The 23,470-nt window shown below is 47.3% G+C and overlaps 1 long non-coding RNA gene across 1 annotated transcript; it reads left to right on the forward strand.

Annotated features, from left to right (window-relative positions):
• The first annotated feature begins 460 nt into the window (after window positions 1–460).
• Window positions 461–3,970, forward strand: LOC112675451 (uncharacterized). The gene is made up of 3 exons (XR_003145884.3): window positions 461–616; window positions 1,749–1,842; window positions 3,507–3,970. It is a non-coding gene; the product is annotated as an uncharacterized LOC112675451 (long non-coding RNA).
• The last annotated feature ends 19,500 nt before the right edge of the window (window positions 3,971–23,470 follow it).

Below are 23,470 nucleotides of genomic sequence, written 5' to 3' on the forward strand. Positions count from 1 at the left end.
TTAAAAGTTCCTAATTTAGTTGTAAGAAACATCCACGTAGAAAGAAAATTATCGTACAATGTACTAAGGAACAGGAAACAGACATTTGCTAGGAAATATGGGTACCCAGAGAAGGACTTCAGTACAAAGCCAAAATGAAGAGGGACGTTACATTTAGGAGAGTCCTCCAGGAAGAAAGATACCTGAGTTGAATTTTAAAGTGAGCAATGGCCAGTGAATGGGAAGGACCAGAGGAAAAGGACACCAGGAGAAGGACAGCCAACGTGAGAACAAGGCACAGAGTTAGAATGTAAAGCCCACCTCATAATCTTTTTTACCTCTACACTCTTGGTGACTCAGAATCTAAAAAAAATATAACTTTTTAATAAATGGCCACTAGATGAATGGATGAGGCATGCCAGGAACTTCAGGAAGTTCCATGTTGCTATGACACCAAAAAAGTGAGGCAGGTGGACATGATGCCACTCAGGTGACAGGGCCAGGAGAGGAGTCACACTTCAGGCCATGGAAGGCTGTGTATATTGTTCAAAGAGGCTTAAACTTGATAGTACAGGTCAAGGATTCTTAGAGACTGGCCTCTAGAGTCCAGTGTCCTCTCCCCTGAAGTTTAAAATTTGTAAGTGAGCAATCTAAAAAATCCAGTAAGCCAAGTTTTATGTGTGAATTCAACTTCTATCAGATCCTAAAAGGAGCTCATGACTCCAAACATGCACAGGATAGCTGAAAGAAGGGGTGAAATATGTTTAGTTTGTAGGCCAGAGACGGCCAATGTGAGATTTATTATTTATGTGGATCCCACTGATGTATGAGAATCGGGGCTTTGTCTTTTCCACTGCTATATCTCTAATACTTATCACCATGTTTTATACAGGATAGATATTAAATAGGGAAAGAATGACAGCTGTGTGGAGTGGAGGATGGGCTTGAGGGCACAAGACCGGAGGCACGGAATCTGTTAGGAGGCTGTTGGAGTAACCCTGAATGGAAGCAGGGGAGGCTGTTGGTATAGAATAAAAGTGACATATTTGAGAAATGTTTTGGAAGTAAAATTAACAGGATTTGATGCTTTACTGGGCATAGGAGGTGAGGGGGAAAGAGTAGTTAAGGACGATTCGCACTTTTCCAGCTTGACAGAGAGCTACGCGATGGTGCCATGGACAGAAATAAAGGAACCAGGAAGTAGAGTATGTTAGGAGTGGCTGGTGGTTCGTTCTGTTGGGCTGTGGCCAGCAGGAGCGGCCAAGATGACATCCAAGGGAAGATGCTAAGTAGGCAGGGCACAAGAGGCTGAAGCTTGGAGGTAGGATTTAAGCTGGAGACAGACACACCCATAGGGATGAGAATATAAAAGTATTGAAACCCTATGAGTGAATGAGGCCACGAAGGGAGAGTAAAGAGGGAGCAGGCGTGCTATTAAAAAAAAAAAAAAAAAAGAGGAAACAAGGTAAGGCTAATCAGAGTGGTGAGGCTGGGAAGCCACGGGCTGCATTGAGAAAGCAAGACTTGAGCAGAGGCCTGATGGGAGGGAAGATGTTCTCCTGATTGGTATCTTGGAGAAGAATGTTCCAGAGAAATGTAGGTGATTAACTAACTCAGTTTGCCAGCACTGCAGGATTTTCCAGGATATGAGACTTCAAGGGCTAAAACCAGTACTAACACCAAGGCTCTCAAAAGTAAAACCCTAAGAAAGAAAACAGCTAAAGGCCCCAAGGCAGGAGCATGACTTGTGTGTGCCCAATGTGTTCTAGGATGCCCGTGGGCCAGAAGAGAGCAAGTGAGAGGAGAGGAAGAAGAAGCACAAGCCACAAAGTCACCTGCATGCCCAGTGTATATTGAACCCAGGTGTGTGTCCGGTGTACATACTGAGTACAAGGAATATACCCAATAATAAGATAGGGGAAGGTATAAGTTTCACTGTGATGATTGTCCGACAAACATACCTTTCACAGCAACTTCATCATGTTGTGCCCACCCCAGACTGCCAGGTAACAGAGGCGCCCCTGGCCCGCCCCCATGGGCTGCACACTCCAGCCGCTGCCCCTTTAATGAGACTGCTATCCAGCCTTTCATTGGCTTCCAGCGACAACGTCCTGAGCAGCACGACCAGCCCAACCCAGAGACAGAGCGGGACACTGCCTGTTACAAATTCATAATCATACCACCCCCACCTCCCACCCCAACCCTGGCAGATTCCATTCTACCATGTTCCTTTGCCCTTGGGGAGAGACAATGGCTTCCTCCAAGGGGTCTCCAGACACTTGGTGACCCAGTAAGACGGCAATGAGGAAGGTTCCTTCTGAAGTTCACAAGATTTCAAATAAGCCACTGAAATAATGCTCACACATTCTCTTCCATTTTATAAAATATAAAGATGTATATGTGGAACTGACTCCTAATTAATTAATGAAGTTTGCTTCTTTCAGAAACACCTCATAGAGCATGGAGCTGGTAAGGAGAAAGATAGTGAGGGGGCTCCCTAGTGTCAGGAGATTAGGGAATTCTGGGTTAAAACTTCAGCTAAAATGAAAATGTGTTATCTGAGTAAAGCAAATGCATTAGGCTATCATCATTTATTAACACTTGAGTGTAAATGAGCTGGTGAGATTAGCTATTCAAAAGCCAAAGATTTGAATGGCACCAGGAGAAGAGAAGGAGGGTGACAGGACACCAGGAAGAGCCAGGACCGTCCAAGAGCCAGGACCGTCCTACACAAAGAACGGAAAAGAGGCATGGATCCAGGAGTCAGAGAATCTGGTGTCAGAGGTCCATGAAAATAATCACAGGCCACAGAGCAATTTGACATTCTCTTCTTCCTTTGCCTTTCACAGCACAGGTTGGTGAGAGTTCTAACTGTCCTCTAAAAGGTAGCACAAGGAGAGCCAGGTGCCCTGGGTTCAAAGCCCAGTTCTGCCATTTGACTAGCTACATGATTTGAGGAAACTCACTTAACCTCTCAGGGTCTCCCTATCCTAAAAAAGGAGGTAACTATAGTGCCAACCTCATAGGGCTTCTGTGAGGATTAGAAGAGCTAAAGCATGGGACTCTCTTAGAGCATACTTGACATAAATGTTAGCTGTTACTTTATAAATGAGGATACAAGGCATAATGAGGTGAAGATATTTGGCCAAGGTCACCAGCAACAAAATAACAAAGCCTAGATTAGGAGGCTTCATCTTCCCTGAGAAAAGGAGTCATCTAGGAAACTTAGCTACAGAACCCTGATTCCCAGGCCCCAACTGGGATTTCTGATTGGATGGGGCAGGTGGGGCAGGTAAACTGTAGGAGAGAGTAAGAATCCGGAGGGAATGGCACTCCCCAGGTGGTTCTGATGTAGGAGATCTGCAGGGGGCATTTGGGGAACACTGGCTTAGACTTGGAGACTCTTCCACGTGTACTTGGCATTGTCCAGGAGACCACGAGGCCCAAGCAGAGCCCTTCTTTCCAAACCCTGGACCAACCACGTAGAGCTCCTGCTCCTGACTTACTGTGTGTTTTCCTTTCTCTAGTTTCCAAGGGGAAAAGTGCTGCACAACCAATGTCAGAGCGGGGGGAGTTTTCTTCAAGACCAACAGCTTTAAAACCAAGCTCCACTTCAGAGTGGATTTTACCACTGGGGTCTGTAATGGAAATGCTGACATAATCTTAATTATGAGAGAGAATTTCTCTCGGATGGAAATGCGGTGACCCAGAAGACTCCATTTGCAAGTCCTCCTGACCTGTAAGAGGAGATGCCTGGTGGAATATTTTGGGTAATATATTATGCATCTACTTATCCTATGATCCCCATCTGTGGGCTTAGCAAGGCAGTATTTTGAAGAAAGGGAGAAAAAAATATGAACACCAGGCTTGAGAACACTCGCCTGGATCAGAGACCAGGGTGAGCTTTCTACTCTGCAGTGTTTTGCATTTCATATGAAGTGAAATCTATTTCAGGTGCTGCTGAAAATGCAGGAAAAGTACCAGTGACTGGAGTCCTAGGAATTAAACTGGCCTCAGTTCAGAGACACAGAGTGGTCTCACACCATCATTCCTGCATATTCATAATTCGCCAATGTGAAGAGGTCTTTGTTACTCAAAAAAAAAAAAAAAAAAAAAAAAGGAGGAATGAAGAAGAAGAAAAAGAGAGTAAGGGGGGGAAAGTTCCTCGGAAAGTGTCCTCTCATACAAATTGAGGGGTTCCCTTCACCCCAGCCCCAGGAGGTACCTGTGTGTTGCCCACATCTGTCCTTTAGCATTTGACTTTATGTGAGGGCTGCCAGTTACTGCCTTGCTGACGTGGTGATGGTGTGGGTTCAAGGTTGAATCAATTACGTAGAAAGCCAAGTTGCTTCCCTGGAGAGTGGGGAGTATTTCGGTCTTTGGCTCTTGGCTAGGATAACCGGGCAGATCCCTAAGCAGGCATGGGTAGCCACTGTAACTCTGTTTCTCAATGGAAACCAATGAAAGTGAACTGGTGCAGCCACTCTGGAAAACTGTGTGGAGGTTCCTCAAAGAGTTAAAAATAGACCTGCCCTACGACCCAGCAATTGCACTGCTGGGGATTTACCCCAAAGATACAGTGAAACGCCGGGACACCTGCACCCCGATGTTTCTAGCAGCAATGTCCACAATAGCCAAACTGGAAGGAGCCTCGGTGTCCATCAAAAGATGAGTGGATAAAGAAGATGTGGTCTATGTATACAATGGAATATTCCTCAGCCATTTGAAATGACAAATACCCACCATTTGCTTTGACGTGGATGGAACTGGAGGGTATTATGCTGAGTGAAGTAAGTCAATCGGAGAAGGACAAACATTATATGTTCTCATTCATTTGGGGAATATAAAAAATAGTGAAAGGGAATAAAGGGGAAAGGAGAAAAAATGAGTGGGAAATATCAGAAAGGGAGACAGAACATGAAAGATTCCTAACTCTGGGAAACAAACAAGAGGTGGTGGAGGGGGAGGTGGGCGGGGGGTGGGGGTGACTGGGTGACGGGCACTGAGGGGGCCCCTTGATGGGATGAGCACTGGGTGTTATGCTATATGTTGGCAAATTGAACTCCAATAGAAAAGAAAAAAAGAAAGAAAGAAAGAAAGAAAGAAAGAAAGAAAGAAAGAAAGAAAGAAAGAAACCAATGAAATGGTGCCCCCCTGAGAGGCCTGAGTACCTGGAGTGTCTGGGGTGGGCTACAAGTAGCTGTAAGCTTCCATCTACATTCATCTAAGTCATTTCGAGTCACTACAATATGTACACATATGTACATTTCCATGAATGTTGACAAACCTATATACTCATGTGACAACACCCTAATCAGGGTAGACAATGTTCCCCTCCCCCTCCCCAGTGTTCCTCATGCCCCTTTGCAGTCAATGTCTCCAAGGGGCACCACCATTTTGGCATCTATCACCGTAGATGAGCTTCGAGTATCCCAGAGCAGCAGTACCAGTGGACTCATGCAGCATGTGCCCATTTTTGTTTGGCTTTTCTCATTCACCATAATGCGTTGGAGACTCAGGATGCCTTTGTGTGTCAGTGGCTTGCGTCAAACCACTTTTTCAATGTTGAGAACTCACTCAACGGTCCCACTGTGCACAGAGACATTGGTGTTTCTGAGCAAAGAGAGCCTTGGCTCTGCAGGAGCTCCAGCATCTATAGCATCTCTTCTGGTTGTGGAGCTCAGGCGGTCCGAGGGAACCCTGGGGTTCTCACATCCTCTCCATCCTTCCTCCCAGCTGCTCCACAGTTCTGATGTAGGGCAGGGATTTCCTAATCCCCAAAAAGTTTGCCATAGCTGCCATGGGTGAGGTGGGCAGAAGAGTCTAGAAGCCCCGAAGAGTGAAAGCTTTTCTTAGCTATGTGAAGAAGGAGGTGGTGGGGCTGAGGGAGGGCACGTTTCCGAGGCCTCCAGAGTCTCCGTGCTAATTTATCCTTCCTCTCAAATTGCCTCCAAACTTCGGTAATAAGCACACTCACAGTTCACTGATGAAATACATTCTTCCAAAGCAATTTTAAAATAATCGTGGTGTATGTGAAACCTTTAAAAAAAAAAAAAAGGAAAGAAAGAAAGAGAGAAAGAAAGAAAAAGACAACCCTGCAGCCAAGTCATCCTCAACTGAGCGGCAACGACAGAATTTCATAATTAGGAAATGTGGTGTCATTTCTGAACGTTATTGCACCTTTGAAAAACGGTATCAAACTGAGGACTGCATATTTGATACCCGATTGATTTCAGATTTCAAGTCAACTGCAGCAAAATAATGAGCTGCCTCTGTCGTGAACGGCTGACTCCAGCTCAGAGGGTCTGGGAGGGGAGGCGTGGAGGGGTACGAGCCCCAGCGCCCCGAGGCCTCTGAAATGGAGCTGAGGGGCCACTGGGCTGGGGGGCATGCGGGACCCCCACTGCCTCTTGCATTAATGCTTTTGCCCAAAGGGTTGTATTTGAACTCAGGCTTTATTTCAAACGCACTTCAATTCTACTCACCAACCCCGATGCTGGGAATCGGGAGGATCAAAGCCCAGGACTGGAGCTGGCACGCAGTTCCCCCATCACTTCAGGGCAGGCCCGGGGGGCGTGGGGCCCAGCATGTGGGCTGTGATGTCACCCACCTGCCCCCTTCACTATCCCGGTGGGGGTCTCTCACTGCCTGGGTGCTCCACAGCCCACTGGAATTTCATTCATTCAATGAGAGCACCTTGCACCTGTAAAGGGATGGCCTGTCATTATTGCCAGCATTGTCCTCAAAGCCAGGATGCCCCCAAAGCATTTCTGACATCAGGCCCCTAAGGCCCTGCTGCTGGGGGTGACAGTGCCCTGTGATGCCACCAGTTCATGGGGTTACAACTGTTAGAAAAGGCTTCTTTCCCTTCACCACGGATTTGCTTCCTGTTAGCTCGCACCCACATCACAGCTCCTCAGAGATCTGAGGACGGTTCTGAAGTCCATGGCACGTGTGTGGGTGCCAGGCTCACACAGCCTCCCGCTCTCACTGTGGCTCTCTGATCTGGGGGCTCCCTCCAAAGCCTTGGGTAGACCCCTGGGCACAGTCCTCAATCAGCGCTTGGGATCCCTCACCCTTCGGGGTGGGGGGAATCACTGAAACGTGTCTACACCAATTCCCCGAGTTTCTCCAAAGCTTTAAACCAGGTCACCCACAGTGGGAACTGGCTGGATTGTGGAGGCCGAGAAAAATTAAGGCCTTTCCACCTCAAGTTTAGCATTAGCACAAGTACAGCCATCTTAGGCCCCTGGGAAGAAGAGCTGAACTTTACAGGAAAAACTGCAGAATGTCCTAGGCAGGGAATCCCATATCATAAAGACAACAGAGCTCAGAATGCCCTCAGCAGAGAATCCCATATCAGATCCTAAGAAGCTCCCCCACCCTTTCCCGCATATTGGAATGGAAAAAATTCTCCACCCCTTCTGAAGATCCCCTAGATCAGCCCATAAAAAACCCAGCTGTAACCCACTTCGGGGTCCAAGCCCCTGCTCTGCTGTGTGGAGTATACTTGGACCCAAGCTCGAGCTTGTAACCCTCGTGTGTTTGCATTGGTGTTGGCTCCGTGGTGGTTTCTCGGATTCGCAATCTTGGGCACAACATGGATAACACACTCTGTCCTGGCCGCCTTTCCTTCCCTGCCTCACTTCCCCACATCCCTTCCAGCATTTTCTGTACTTGCTGAATAAAACACATGTCCCACCCCTTGTCTTGCTGTCTGTTTGGGGGGAAGCCAGCGAAGGCAATGCCCTACTTAATTAAGTTCTCTTCCCCCAGCTGAATATTCCTGGTGCCCATCTCTTATTCCTCATGCAGCACCGTTTCCAGGCCTTAACCGCCGTGGCCACATTCTCACTAGTCATCTCCCTCGCAGAGGTCTCTCTACCAGGTGGTGCCTGGGACAGGATGTGACACTCCCAGAACATCTGTCCAACACACTGCATGTCCCATGGTTTCTCTTGACTACACTTCTCCTCCAAGCCTTACAACTACATTTGCTTTCTCATATTTTATCTTATAAACTCCTTGTCTTCTGACTCCAACTACTACTACACCAGATTTGTTTTACTTTGAACTGGGTAAACAAGCTCTCTGTGTCTTTATCCAGACATTTGATCTAATTGTGAGCTAGGACGGGCTCAAGAGACATGACCCCACCACATATTACGAGAGGCCTTCGGTTGGCAGCAATTCATTAATCACATCCTGCGAGGACAATTGACCAGCTCATGACACATCTAATTGTTACCATCAGATCCACATTTTTTGTATTAGACCCACACCTATCACAAGAGACGCTGCAAAGGCTCTACTGAAAATCAGGCCCCTTGTCTAAAAAACTAGAATAGATCCCAGAATCTTCCATCATGCCCCCTGGTCCTGTCCCCACTTCCCTCCCTGGGCCACACGGTATCATCATCTCACTCAAGCTGGGCCAACCTGAAAACCGTTTCTCATCTTTTTGGTTCCCAGGTTCTGAAATGTCTCTCTAGATGCCCTCTGGTAAGACAGCAACTGCTAACCTAGGAGCCGACCTAGAGGCTGGAGAGCAGGGGTCAACAAACTTTTTCAACAAAGAGACAGGAAATACTTCAAGCCCTGCAAGTCAATCTCTGTCACAATTACTCGACTCTGCTCTTCTCATACAAAAGTGGTCACAGAGTATAAACAAAGGGTATGGCTGCGGCCCAGGAAAACTTTATCTTTGGGTATTGAAATTTGAATTTCATATCATTTTCACATGTTGACAAATATAATCCCCTTTTTTTTTTGATGCTGTTGTTTTTCCCCCAACCATTTAAAAAATCCTTTCTTAGCTCACAGAACAAACAAAAACAGCTGGAGGGCCAGATTCAGCCTGTGGCCATAGTTTGCTGCCCCGCTTTAGAGAAAGAATAAGCACAAGCTTCGCTAATGCACGGAGTCCCATACTTCCAGCTGTGGGATCTTGGGCAAACCCCTTAGCCTCTGTCTCTGCCCAGCTTCCAGAAGGGATACTATGGGGAATGAGTGAAGCCAAGCCTGTGCTCAGGAGTGCATTTGCACAGGTGCAAGGTATATCTCAAACCTGATACCCCGGGCTGGCTCTCACTCTGCAAACCTTTCATTTCTAAATGCTGAGACCAGAGGCTTGTAATTTATTTTAGAAATTGGCTGGCAATTTATATCCAAGATGCTCCCTGTGTGAAAAGCTGAATACTAGCCTGCAACCCTTTGGTTCCTTCTGGCCCTGTGTGATCTCTCTAAAATCCTGACAGGAATCCAGCATCTCCAGGAAGTTCCAGCACCCTGAGCTGAACTGGTCTCAGCCTCCAGCCTTGGCCTTTTAAAGGTGCTTGGGTCTTTTCTTGTCTCCAGTCTCAGTTCTCTCTTATACATTCAGAATTTATCTACTCCAGGTTGGAGATCTTTCTCCTTGGCAAAGAGAGAAGACAAGTGCCCTGTGCTCTGCTATATTCTGTGCTCCACCTGCCTACTACACAGGACCATGGACTTTAGGTGGCTCTACAGCCATTTCCCACCTAATCCTTCCTGGGATTCATCCTATAGCACAGCAGTGTTCTCATATTTGCCCTTGGCCTTATGCTCCCTGGGATAGATACGAATGTTTCAACTTAGTTAAGCTATAGGGCCCAGTTGTTTGATCAAATGCCAGTCTTGATGTCACCAGGAAAGTATTTTTTTAGATGAAATTAACATTTAGGTAGTAGACTTTGAACTAAGTAGATTCACTTCCATAATGTGTGTGGGCCTCATCTAATCAGTTTGGCCTTAAGGGCAAAGACTGAAGTTCCTCAAAGTAGAAGGAATTCTCAAGACTGCAGCATTAGAACCCAGTCTGAGTTTCCAACTTGCAGCCCTTCAGAATCTGGACTCAAGACTGCAAAATCAACTCTGACCTGAACTTCCAATCTGTCATCTTGCTTTATGGATTTCAGACTTTTATCTGAGCTGGCTCCTTTGAAAAAAAAAATAAAAGTGTATGTGTGTGTGTGTGTGTGTGTGTGTGTGTGTTCATCCCATTGGTTTTGTTTCTTTGGAGAAGGCTGACACACTCCTCCCCTCTTTGGTGTGGCTATAGAGGCTTCTTTATGAGCCTTTTCCACCTGTTTCTTTTGGGTCGCTTATAATCACATAGACAGAATGGCATTGGGAGCTTCCTATCTCTGTAACCAGTTTTATCTTTTAAGGCTTTGGGGGGTAAGAATCACCCCTCCACTCTGACTCTTTGGGAGTAATGCAAGGATGATGTTACCCATTCCACTCTCAGCTTCTCTTCTCTCGTAGACAAATTCCATGACAGGGGCCACAGTCCTCTGGGGATTTGTCTTTTCCTACCCCAGATAGAGTCCTTCAGGTCCCAATTAACCAGTTTTCCTCTTTGCTTTCTCTCCCTTTAGAGATGAAATTGTCAGCAAGGCAAGACAAGACATTATCTGTTTTTAGCTGCCTGAGACTCAGGCTGATGGCCAGATGGTTGAAGTCTTCCTTCACTCCTGGATCCTGCCTCCATGCCAGCTTTGTGTTAGGTCTTTAAAAAGTACTATCCATATAGTCCTAAAATAGGACTCCTGTTGCCCTCTCCACCAGCACCCTCCCTCCCTGTTGGGATTTGCACTCCAGTGAAAACTTGCTATACTCCCATTCCCCTTCTATGATTTCCAGTCTATTACTATCAAACATATTATATGATATTCCTTCCCATTATTATATTTCATTGCTGAGTCCCAGGATCAGAGAATCTCAGGGTGAGTAGGGGGCTTATAGGTCACTAGAACCTAGGACCACATTTTCTCTATAAAAACTCCATCAAGAAGTTTAAACACCTTCAGTGACTAGAAACTCATTTTCTGTCACCATGGGTGGCCCTTTCCATCTTTCTTTTTTCTTCTTTTTTACAGCTTTATCTCACCAGGGTGTGGCAGTGGTGACACAGCTAGGGAAGCCCGCAGGAGGGCAGGCAGGGTGCTTACAGCTAGACCAATTAAGCCAGGTTTTCCGAAATGAGTGTTTTGAAACCCAAAAATGAATAGAGAAGGTAAGAAAAGGATGGAAGCCTTTTTGTATGCTTCCCCCATAACAAAATCTGGCCAGGTTTCTACCTGGCAAAATCTATGAAATTTATGTTCCTTCTTGCGACATTTTTTTTCACTTTGTGACTCAATCCCTATTACTGCTATCTCTCAGGTCCTTCAGATTTTTCCTGCCCCTTTGCACCATTTCTTTAAATATAAGAATATGGGCAAAGATTTTTAGCAAGCATGGTACCATCACATGAAATATAAAGAAGAGAGAGAAAACTGCAATGAATGAATGGTTTTTACCAAATCAAAATTAAAACTTTATTTGAAAAACAAAAACTATAGTATCATAGATAAGATCTAGTGCTCAAGTGTTTGTATGTCTTATAAAAATACATTTATAAGAAAAACACAAGCACTTTATAGACAAACTAGGCAAAGGATACAAACAGAAGAAGAAATTTAAATGGCCAATAAACAAATGAGAAAATGCTTAAATTCAGATCAAAAAGATGATCATCGAAATGCCTGTTCAGGAAAATATCACTTTGCACTCATAGGTCTGGCAAATGGTTTTTTGAAAATAATAACATCCAGTAATGGCATGGTTATAGAGAAGTGGAAATGAAAATAAAAAGTGGTAATTTGGGATGTTAATTTTTGCAATATTTATGAAGATCAGACTTTAGATGAATTCTGGTCCACACACCCCTACTTAGAAGACTGTATTCAACAGAAATATTTGTACACATAAGTAAAAAAAATGTAAAAATGTTTAATTGTGGCATTGTAACTATAATGATTATAATAATGATACCTGAAGTAAGTAAATCACCAATAAGGGAAAGGTAGAAAAATTATGCAGTATTCCTACACTGGATGCTATGCGGAAGTTAAAAGAACAAAGCAGATCAATATCCAATGATCTGGAAAGAAGGTTGTCTATATATACTAAAAACAAAACAAAAACAGTTGCGGACCAAACGTACCGATGGATTCCATTCGTAAAGACACGTCTGCACAGACACAGACAGAGATTCATCTGCATTACCTGGATAAAGTCAAGAAGGGTCAGCCCCAAACTGCGTTAACACTGGATGGCCCAGGTGAAGGCAGGAGAACTCTCTATGTAAATCACACCTACCATCTCAGAATTGGGATTATAGGCCATTTTAATTTTGTATGTTTTCCCACACTTCTCAACTAAATATTTTTTTAAATAAATATTTTTAAAAAAATGTCTTGACCACAGCATCTGGCATAACACAAGTGTTCAAAGACAGTAGCCATTATTTTCATAGTATTATGTACTGCACCTAGTACAGTGTCATTCTTCTATACCATTCATGCAGCCCGATGTTGTTTTCCAGACATTCCTCTCTTCTTAGAGGCAGAGGTAACTTTCCCACCTGTCTCTGAAGACTCTCAGCCTCTGACTTAACGTGTTGTTTCCCCTTCTCCTGCCCTCATCACCCATGTAGTTGGTATCACTCTTTTTCCATGTATTAGAAGAAATGGAAAATAATTGGTGGATCACTTACCTTGATAGGGTCTTCATGCCATGTCAGAGACATCCTTTAGGAAGATAGCTGCATCCCAGATGGGCTAGGCCAACACTATCCAAGGCAGCTTTGAAGCCTTAGGAAAGCCAACCACTCACCAGTTTGGAGTCTTGCTTCAGAGGTGTCACTGGGCACTATAGCGATCAACACATTCCAGTTTGCCAAGACTTTCTCCAATTTAGCACTAAAAATTCCACATTCTGGGCATCCCTTCCATCTCATGCAAACTGGGGTGGTTGGCCATTCTTTTGGATACCTATTATGTTGGGCTCTGTGTTCAGCATTGGGGATGGGTACAAAGATGAACTAGATACACTCTCAAACTGCCAGGTGGCCTTACAATGCTAGCGAGGACAGACTGGGGAACAACTAACCCTATCCTGATGGGATTCACCAAGTGGAGGCATGGGCAGCATGCCCTGGGAGAGAAGCCACAGGGGGACTAAATGCCTTCTAGGATCTGGACCCAATGTTCTCCATGCCATGGGAGCACTTTCATGCTGGGGGCACGTTTCCAAAGGTTCAAATTCTCTTTCCCTGGTCTGCACTATGCCATGTTCTTGCCCACCTCCAGGGCCCTTCTCCATGGCACCTTAGGACTCTTGGAGAATGGCTCCTCCAGTCAAGCCAGTCACTGCCAGGGGGTAAAGAAAAACAAAGGTCAGGCCCTGAGGGCTGCTGGAATAGTCCCAGATTTCTGGGTCTCTCTCTGAACTAGATAGCTTTGAGGGCTGCCCTAATGATACTGCCTTAGTAGACTGGTTCCGAGCCCCAGAATTTCAGCTGACCCAGACACTCTTTCTTCCCTGGGAGCACAATTTATTCATTTGCAATACTTCCCAGGACTCAAGATCAAGTTTCTTTAAGTAAGCACAGTCATAGCTATCACCCAGTCCTTAGAGAAAGTCTTCCCCTGTGTTTGCTGCCCCTCTCCTTGGCCTTCCTCATTAGCAGGTGTTCTCAGTTCTACCTTCCCATTGCAGTTACATGGAGAGTGTTTTAAAGACACTCACTAATGCTGCTTCCCCTCCCCTATCAGACCAATTAAATTTGAATCTCAGGAGAGGGGCCCAGTCATCGGTATGGTTTAAAAGACCCCTGCCAGGTAACTCTAATATTGAGCCAGGGCTGAAGCTACTGGACTAAAGAGTAAACCATCCCACGTGTGGTACATTTAATGCCATAGGGTAATAGTTAAGCACCTCAGCCCCTCCTACCTATCAACTAGATATCTTTGAATCAATTAAATAGAGCTCTTCTATAAAATAATTTAGCCATACCATCTGAAGATAGAAAGGTATCACAGATTTACAACATATATGGAGAGAGAAACATATGAACCTACAGACAGACGCAAACAGAGATGTTACAAATTCCATTCTGAAGTTCTAGTGATGAATCCGGTAAAATAGTACAAAGAGAACTGGTATATAAAAGAAGTTAGATCCAAATTGTGCTTCTGGCAGATGGAATAAGTTAAGGTTGCCTGTTCAGGGTTACAGATTTTTACTAGTATTTGTGGAAGACAGTTAAGATTTTGCACTCACCAAAATTCCAAATCACCTTTTCCCCTTTTGTTTTCCTTCTGATAAGAATGTCTTCCCTGAAATTCACATTTCAAAGAAGTGATCCAGATAGGAGTTCCTGGAGAAGACCAGGTAGAACACTTACATCTCAAAGGCATGGGGAAAGAATGCAAATTGCTTCAACAACGAATTTTGTTTCTTAAGGCCAGAATTCTTACAATACTTAGGAGCCTTTTGAGATAAGTAGGGGAATTCCTAGGATTGGCAAAAAGGATAGGTGGACTTTGATTTGCTGCTACAGCTGCATTTCTGGTTTTGCAAAGATTTGTAAGATAAGGACAGTTGTTTTTAATTCCTCAGAGAATTGAGTGGCAGTTTAAATTATATCAAGGAGCTGATCCGCCTTTCAAACCACCATATTCCTATGTTCTGGATTTAGGGCTGTGTATCTTTGGAATGTCTTAGTAATCCTTTCCAAAAGGCTTCAGGAAGTGTCTTCCCTCACTCTCTGGACACATTTAGCTTAGAGGGGGAAAAAATTCTATTAGGTTCTGCATATCAGCTTCCATTTGGCCAACTTCTGACTACAAAGGTACTTTAAAAAAATCCTTTCAAATACTTAGGTTTCAGCCAAGACAAGCAGCAAATATTCCTGGAAATATTAAATAACCTGAGGCAAGCCCAAAGAGGCTATAGATTATTACCTTCCCTAGATCCAGAGCCACTCCCAAAGATAAACCAGAAGAAAGCAAGACTGACAATTGCCCTGAGGTCTGGCAACAGTTTGGTAGGACTCCAGCCACAAATGAAGTTCAACCCACATTTCTGTCCACACATAGATTGACACAAATGGGATTCAAACCACATTTCTGTCTTTTCATATTTTGGAGTCCCCAACCTGACCAAAGCCCAATTATCAATACACAAAACAAGACAAACAAGAAGGTAATGGCTGTCCCTGGGGAAAAAAGGATCGATAGGCAATGGGACTAGATTTGGAAAGGAAGGGATCACATGAAATTTTATTTTCCTCTGTTGACCAGGTACTATAGGTAGAGATTCTGGTAAGAACTCTCACTTTGCAATACAAAGGATCCCATCTGTAGCCTCTGCAAGCTGCCAGAACTTGGTGAGGTTGTCCATTAATTTAAATTTTAGTTCCACTTAGCTGTTTACTGTAGTGGTTTACCAGAAAACCCCTCAGACTCCCATCCATCCTGGGTGGGTCCATACGGGAGCACTCCTTCAAAGGTAAATATTGGGGGCATCTGTAAGGTCATTAACTTGGTAGACTTTTTTTTTTTTTTTTTTTGTAGACTTGTTTATGGTTATGTGGTTTCTTCTGAATGGAAAGACAAGTTAGAGGATAACTGGAATGAGTATTCAGGTAAAAGAGGATAGAGAGGGGCAGTAGGAGTCATGTCTTTTGTTTTGGATACCTCTTGTGTCTTCAACTTTTCATTAGTTTTTGTAATGAATCTTTCAAAAAAAATCTATTTTAAAATCTTGAAGCCTTTTGGAAGCTTATGAATACCAATTAAAACAGGTATCCCATTCTGTCTGTTTAATTCAGGAACCCTTGCTTTCAGGTGCACATCTTAAATGAATGATCTTGTCTAATTGGAACATTCCCCCATAATGGGCATTGTATTTTAGGTTGTCTTAAGAGTTTGTCTTTTTAAAAAATATTTTATTTATTTATTCATGAGACACAGAGAGAGAGAGAGAGAGAGAGAGAGAGAGGCAGAGACACAGGCAGAGGGAGAAGCAGGCTCCCTGCAGGGAGCTCGATGAGGGACTTGATCCCAGGACCTCGGGATCACGACCTGAGCCAAAGGCAGATGCTCAACCACTGAACCACCTGGGTGACCCAAACATTCTTTAGTTTAAATGAGCGTCTAATCATCTCCTGGCAGGTGGTCTTGAAGGGGGAGGGAGAATGAGGAGCCACATGTCTTAGGAAGTGAGCATCCAAATCAGGGAGAAGGGGAGGGAAGAATTGAAGCCCAGCTTTGCTGATGTCATAGATTTGGCTCAAAGATTTTGTTCACATTGATTTGCTTTACTACCTTTTTGGGTCATCTTCTCTCCCTGGATCTTCCATTCTTGAAGATCATCATATCACTGTCCCCTCTTTAACCCAAGGCAGGGAGAATGACGAGAAAAAAAAAAAGAAAAAGAAAAAAAAGAAAATGACGAGAATTAATGCCTTTTTAAAGGAGACCTGTTGATAACAGGTCTATGTGGAGGGGGGAGAGGGCTTCTCATTCCTTGTTTGTTGAGGTCATTCCTGTGGACGAGTAGAAGACGCCAGAACTTGGCCTGCCAGACCCAGAGGCACCAGGCCAGTTCTGAGCTCAGTTTAATTTTACCCACTACGAATCTTTTTCAATGTCATCCAGCACATTACAGGCCTTTGATGAATATAAAACAATAACAATAACAGATCATTGTCTTCAACCTGTAAAACCTTCCTTCGGCACCAAAGTCACAGTTGGGCTGGGCATTTTTGGAAGGGAGTCCTACTCATCTTCTTGTCCTCCAAGCACTCCACCCAGGGTTAGAGAGACCCTAGACTACAGTGAGTAGGGATCATAGCCTCAATCCACACTGAATAGGGTTCATGCCCCTACAAAAAGGAGTTGGGGGTCCAAGGAGGAATCAGGAGAAAAAGGCACAGCAGTGGCCACAGGGGCTACTGCTCATGACCAGAGCCTCTTATTCTTGCACTCAGTCTACAAACCCCATCACCATTAGTCAGAATGCTTCCTTCTGCCCAGATGCCATTTTGCCCTGGTTTCCACACCATCCAGGAGAACCTTGTTCTATTAGCAAAGTTAGCCACTCTGAGGGGGGGGGCATGAATACAGCAGGTATTTGTTGGCTTTTATTTTCTTCTTAATGGTTAACCTGAAAAAAAAATCCTGTTTGGCTACCTTTGGCAACAGGTTTTACCTTATATTCCATTTCTCTGCGTGTAGATTTTTAAATCAAGAAGAACCTTCATCCATCACTTGTGAAAAGTATCCCAGCGCTGCCCTGTGTTTCTGTTTCTTCCTCTGTGCTCTGGAGGACAAAGGATAGAAGAAATAATTCAAGAATTAAAAAAATACAAAAGTTCCAGAAGAGGTAGGAAGTGAGAGAAACCCATGTTCAGAGAATGAAAAATGGAAGAACATGTCACAAAAAGCAGCGGGTGTGTGTGTGTGTGTGTGTGTGTGTGTGCCCAGTGCCCTAAGGCATCCATTGTATATAGTGAATTTGCTTCTCTCCTCTGCATCCAGAATGGTCCTAGTTAGATCCTTGGCAGAGTTAAGAAAATTGTCACTCAGATCATTTCCCGTGTTCTGTGGTTCCCATGAGGAACACTGGTGGAGAAAGGGCTGCATGAAAACACCAAAATAAGCAAATGAGGCTCACCCACAGAAGACAAATCCAGAGCTTCCCAAGAAGTTGCAGCACCCTGGCATGCCATGGGACAGAAGCGAGGATAGCGATTACTCAGTCATCACCACTTTAATACATATAATAATCTGTAGTTTTAGGTCTCCTCTGTTTCTCCACTAGACTAGAAGCTCCATGGGGAAAACAGCCTTGTGCACTGCAAATCCCCCAGGACCCAGGCCAGTACCGGGAACACAGGAAGTGCTCAGTATACGTTAATGGGGACACATGATGGTCTGGCATCGGTGGATCTGAGAAACAGGGTGGCTGGTGTTGCTCAGCTGAGGGACCCACTAAACCCATTTTACAGACGCAAGAATGAGGCCATATCTAAAGCCCGTCTGTCTCCCCCAACCAGTCTACAAGCACCTAGTGAGTGGCGACATAAATTAGTCTTGCTGCAAACCCCAAACCCTACCAGGGAGCAGGAACCTGTCCATGTCAGTGGGACCCATGGGGGGATAAGCAGTATGGGTGCCAAGGGCATGGGGGTGTGGGGAAGAGTCCAGGGAGAGGGGACAGTATGTGTCCTCACACAAGCTCAGATGGGGATGAGTGAGGGGGAACCACAGCAGCAAAGCCAACACCAGGGCAAAGCCTCCTGAGTAGTCTGAAGGGTAAGAGGAGTCTCTGGCCCCTTTGGCCCTGTCATGAGACCCAAATATTTTTCTTTCTGCAACCTTAAGTCTGAGGCACTGCAGAGAAAGTGCTTCGGGTTGAGAGCGAGAGTGGGTGGGGGTGTTATGGTGTTACCATTATGGTGTTACTCTCAAGTTATGATGCCCATGTTGCCCGGTTGCCTGGATGGCCAGTTTTGGAAACTGAGGTACCCCGGGCTTTGGTTGAAGGAAAGGGTGTTGGCAAAGGTGAAGCGTCCCACAGAAACCTCAGTGTGAGGGAACACAACACAGGTAGGAGGGAGAGTGGTGAGGTCAGAGCCCAGTGACTTCAAAACTGATGGGGACCTGGCTCTGGAAAGGACATGTGTCAGCCATATGGTGAGGACGGATGGTCTGTGGGTGCCCCAAGTGCTCCTCACCTGGAGGAGGCAGAGCCGGAGCCAGGCAGGGGACATGCCAGGAATGCCTGCACGGACACTGTAGACAGGCCGGTCCTGGAGGAGCAGCCTCTCTCCAGGGACCACAGCTGTCTGCACACACCAGCCAGACTCCCTGACATTGGTCCAGCCCAGTGGGGGAGGCAACATTTGTCCTTCCCCATTTTACAGATTTGGAAACTGAGGTCCCACAGGGTGAAATAGTCTACTCAAGGGCACCTGGCTAACAAAGAATCTCAGCTCCCTAGTGTCACCCCCTCCCACGGTATCTGGTTGCCCCTGTGGGGCCTGGTGTGGGGCCCCGACACGCGCTCTTGCCCTCTCTCCATCTGTCTCTCCCGGCAGACACTTACAGAACACCCCCTGGTGCCTGGCACCGAGCTACCACAAGGCCACCCACCTGCCTGTTAGCCACCACAGTCCTGGTTTTAGGGCAGCATCAAGTCCCTAGTGGATCTCAGCTCACAGCCTTTTGGAGCCTCCCTGACAGAAGCTGGTCCACCCTCTGCTGAGAGCTTGAGGTCACTCATTCTCAACCCAGGGAGCTCAAGGCCTGGGGAACGGAGCACATGGCTCCTCTCCACACACCCTCAGCCATGAAGCTGGAAGAACTTGGGTGAGGCACGGCTCCAGGCGTAAAGTGTGCAGACACTACCTTGTCAGGAGCATCTTATCTCCTGGCCACCAGCATGGACCTGACCACCAAATCCTAAAAGGTGACACAGGGGCTCCATGACCTTGGGGATCCCTCAGAAACCAGACCTTAGACTCTCTGAAGGCAATCTCCTGATGCCCCAAGAATCCTCTTGACCGAGGAAGGGTCCTTCTTTGTTTCTGAGGATCTTACTCTCCTTAAGGGATTATAGTTTCTGAAAAGTGATGCCTCAGGAAGATGGTGGCTCCTGGGCAGGCAACCCCGTCAGAGTCAGGGGCTACCGCGACTGCCCCTTGCCTTCACCCCATGCCCAACTGGGCTCATCTCTGAGTCCATTCTGTCACCACCTCCCCAATGTCAATGGACATGTCTCCCCAGCTGTCCCCAGCTCCCTGAACAGAAACACCTGTGTCCAGGTCACCTTTTGCTCTCCATGTTAGGTGGCCCATAGGCACAGGAGAGATCTCTGTCAAAAAGAGGATCATGGGGAGCTTTAGTTCACCAGGAGAAAGGCAGAACTATTTGCTGTTCTTATAATAATAAGGCTCCCTCTTCGTGGACCCCTTTCGACAAGCATGGTGCAAAGCCCTTCATAGTCATCCACTTGCTCCTGACAACGGTGTGGGGACGTGGGTGCTACTGTTTACCCACATATTTGGATGAGGAAACTGAATGAATGACACACAGAGGGGAAGAGCCTGGGCCAGGACCCCCCCCCCCCCACACCAGGCAGCAGCCCCCCAGCCTGTGCTCTCAGCCCTGGGGCTCCCCCACTGCTTTCTCCCTCTCAGATAAAGCATGGATTCCCTGGGGCCTGTCTTTTTCCAGAAATAAGCGTGACTCTGATTCATTTTAATTTGCCTGGCACACAGTAGGTGTGCTATGAATATCCGTAAAAAGATTTAGAAATTAATGACGTAAATGTTACTGTGGAAGTGCCTGCGGAGGGAGGAAAGAGGCTGTTCCCTCGAGCCTCTGCCTTGAAACCTGGGGACAGCAAGGCCGCCCCCCCCCCCGGGGGACCTGTGGGTCACAGGTGCGTGTGTCTGATGTGCAAACACGGGCTAGCGCGCTCGCACCTCCACGGTCTCAAATTTGAGAAAATGAATATTAATCAGGTCTACAGCAAAATGTTACAGGCTCCTCCATCCCTCAAGATGTGCTTGGAAGCTGTTCCCACATTGAAATTCAACCTTGCTTCGTCTAATCTTGCCACCGACCCCAAACCCGGGCTACCTTTCTGCGGAGGCATCCAGAGCGTGGCCGGCCTGCAGGAGGTGAAAGCCCAGGGTTCTCGGGGGGCAGCAGCGGGATCTGTCAGGCTCCTGCCCCCCCCCCCCCCGGGAGCGAGCTTACCCTCTTCGTCCTGAGGGCAGCTCGCAGCTGCAGCGTGATGCACACAGTAGGCCCGCAGCCCACTTCCCTGCAAGTCTAGGCGCCGCTGAGCTCGCAGCATGCGTGCGTGTGCGTGTGTGTGTGTGTGGCTGTGGTGCCTGTAGGCCAAAGTGGGTCCCGGATTTGCAATATTTCCCCTCCATTCCCCCCAAAACGTAGCCACTCGTGTCAGATACATATTCCACGTCTGAGGCTCAGCAACGGGTCCTTACCCCATTGGACTGTGCACCCCCCCCCCCCCCCATTTCTACAGCACTCAAACCATCTCTTCAAGAAATAACGAGTAAAAACCGGGAACAAGGCATCATCAAGAGCAGAGCCCCAGGAAAGAAAGTTCAGCGAGAGGAGAGGGAAGGGCAGGCGTTCGGGGAAGGGACGCGGGAAGGTGGGCTTCTGCAGGACAGCGCAGCTGGCACCTGCCGGTGCATGTGATGGGCTCCTCTACTACCTCCCCCTCCCATCCCTGACTTTCTGCAAACAGGGCCCTCTCCGCTCCCCTTTCAGGCGCTCGCAGACGTGAAGTGCATGACGCTCTGAACATTGCTCCGTCTTGCTCCTTGCGACCAGAGCTTTGCTTCGGGCCCGAGAGCGGACGGCGAGGAGGAAGCTTAAGGTCGCTCCGCCCCCCTGTGGCCGCGGGGGGAACTGCACTCTCCGCGCGGGACGGCCGCCGCGCGCCGGGACCGTGAGCGCCTCCGCCGGATAGAATTTTTATAATCGCTTATGGAGAATGTGCACCTCCTGAAAGACGCCGCGGTAGGTATTGATCAGCCTGGAGATCGCCTGACTTCATGCAATCATCCGCGAACGTTCTTGCCGTAAAGGGGACCCACCGGTCTCTTTCCGGGGGCTTCGTTTTACAGAGCAGAAGGGCCCCAAGGGAGGACGCCCTGCAACAGTCCGCGGCCTGCACAGGCTGGGAACCGCATGGCCTCCTGGCAGCACCCGCCCTGCGAAGCTCCGGGAGTCAGAAGGTTGTCCCTGGAGTCAAGCCCAAATCAATGCTTGCTGAGGCCAAGACCTGAAAAAAAAAAAAAAAAAAGAAAGAAAGAAGAAAGAAAGAAAGAAAGAAAGAAAGAAAGAAAGAAAGAAAGAAAGAAAGAAAGAAAGAAAGAAAGAAAGAAAGAAGAAGGAAGAAAGAAAGAAGGAAGGAAGGAAGGAAGGAAGGAAGGAAGAGAAGGAAGGAAGGAAGGAAGGAGAAAGAAAGAAGAAAGAAAGAAAGAAAGAAAGAAAAAGAAAGAAAGAAAGAAAGAAAGAAAGAAAGAAAGAAAGAAAGAAAGAAAGAAAGAAAGAAAAAGAAAAAGGAAAAAAAAAAGATCAATCCTTTTTGAATCAGATTATGTGAGTTCAAGTCCCAGTGCCCGGGCTTACTCGTTCTGGGCCTTGCTTTTCCCATCTGTGAGGTGGGAGGGGTAAGAGCCACGCCTCGCCATGGTGGAGGTATCATGTGGCTTAATGTGTGCAAAAGGAGGCTGTGAGGCGGAAGCGCAGTGGAAACGTGGTTCCTGATTATTCTCAGTGAGTGTTACATTTTTTTTGTTGTTGTTAAGATTGTATTTATTTATTCGTAGAGACACAGAGAGAGAGAAAGAGAGAGAGAGAGAGAGAGAGAGAGGCAGAGACACAGGCAGAGGGAGAAGCAGGCTCCATGCAGGGAGCCCGACGCGGGACTCGATCCTGGGTCTCCAGGGTCACGCCCTGGGCGGAAGGCGGCGCTAAAGGCTGCCCGCAGTGAATGTTTCAAAGTGGCAGGAGTAATTTATGCAGGGGCAGGTGGCTCAGGCTCAGGTCCTCAAGACAGAGCCAGGAGAAACCAAGGATGGGGCAGGCAGGGCACGACTGGTAGACATCCCCCCCCCCCCCCCCCCCCCCCCGCTTACAGACCGTGCCGAGAGGGAGCCCACTTAGACACTTAGAGCCCCACGGCCCGCTGGCCTGTCCCAGAGGAACCCCCTCCCTCGTACAATGCCAGGGCAGGAGCAGCCCGGGCGGGGGGCGGGGAGGCCCGGCGGCTCTGGGACCCAGAGCCTGCCTTTTTCAGGGAAAACATCTGTTCTGGATTTTCTGGAGCTCTGGTTTCAAATATTCCAGTCTAGTGCTCCCAGAAGGACATGTGTGTTCGGAGGGGCCTGGCAACTGGGGTTCAGGAAGCCCAGCCCCCAGAGCCCTGGGCTCTAACAGAGTTCACCCCTGCAGTGCCCTTTGGAAACAGAGAAGGGACACCTGGGGGGCTCAGCTGAGCACCTGCCTTGGGCTCAGGTCATGATCCCTGAGTCCCAGGATCGAGTCCCGCGTCGGGGCCCCCCTGCATGGAGCCTGCTTCTCCCTCTGCCTGTGTCTCTGCCTCTCTCTCTCTGTGTGTCTCATGAATAAATAAATTAAAACAAAACAGAATAAAACAAAGAAAATCAAAAATGAAAAAAAAAAAAAAAAAACAACCCTCATTGGGGTTTCCGAAGTCCCTGTCCTTAAGTGTAGGGCTCTCACACTCCCTGCCCTCTCCAGGGAGCCGAAGGGTCACCTCTTGAGGGAACCCTGAACCCCGGACTGGGCCAGAATCCTCCGGAGTCTCCGCAGCAGGCCCCAAGGTCTCCTGGGCCCGGAGCGCAGGCCCCGCTTGGAGCGCGGGCACAGCGGGGGCTCGGCGCCCTCTAGTGGGAGTCGGCGGGAAGACAGGCGGCAGGGCCGCGGGGGAAGCCTGAGCAGGCGAGGCGAGCCCAGCCCAGGCAGTTTTTCTTCCAGATTTTCCTTCCTCCGCCTCGGGGGAGGGCACGGCCAGCGCACATCTGCTTCCACGCTGACCCGCGGGCGGACTCCGGTGCCTCCCACGG

This window comes from Canis lupus, chromosome 30 (genome assembly GCF_003254725.2).
Source record: "Canis lupus dingo isolate Sandy chromosome 30, ASM325472v2, whole genome shotgun sequence".
NCBI lineage: Eukaryota > Metazoa > Chordata > Mammalia > Carnivora > Canidae > Canis > Canis lupus.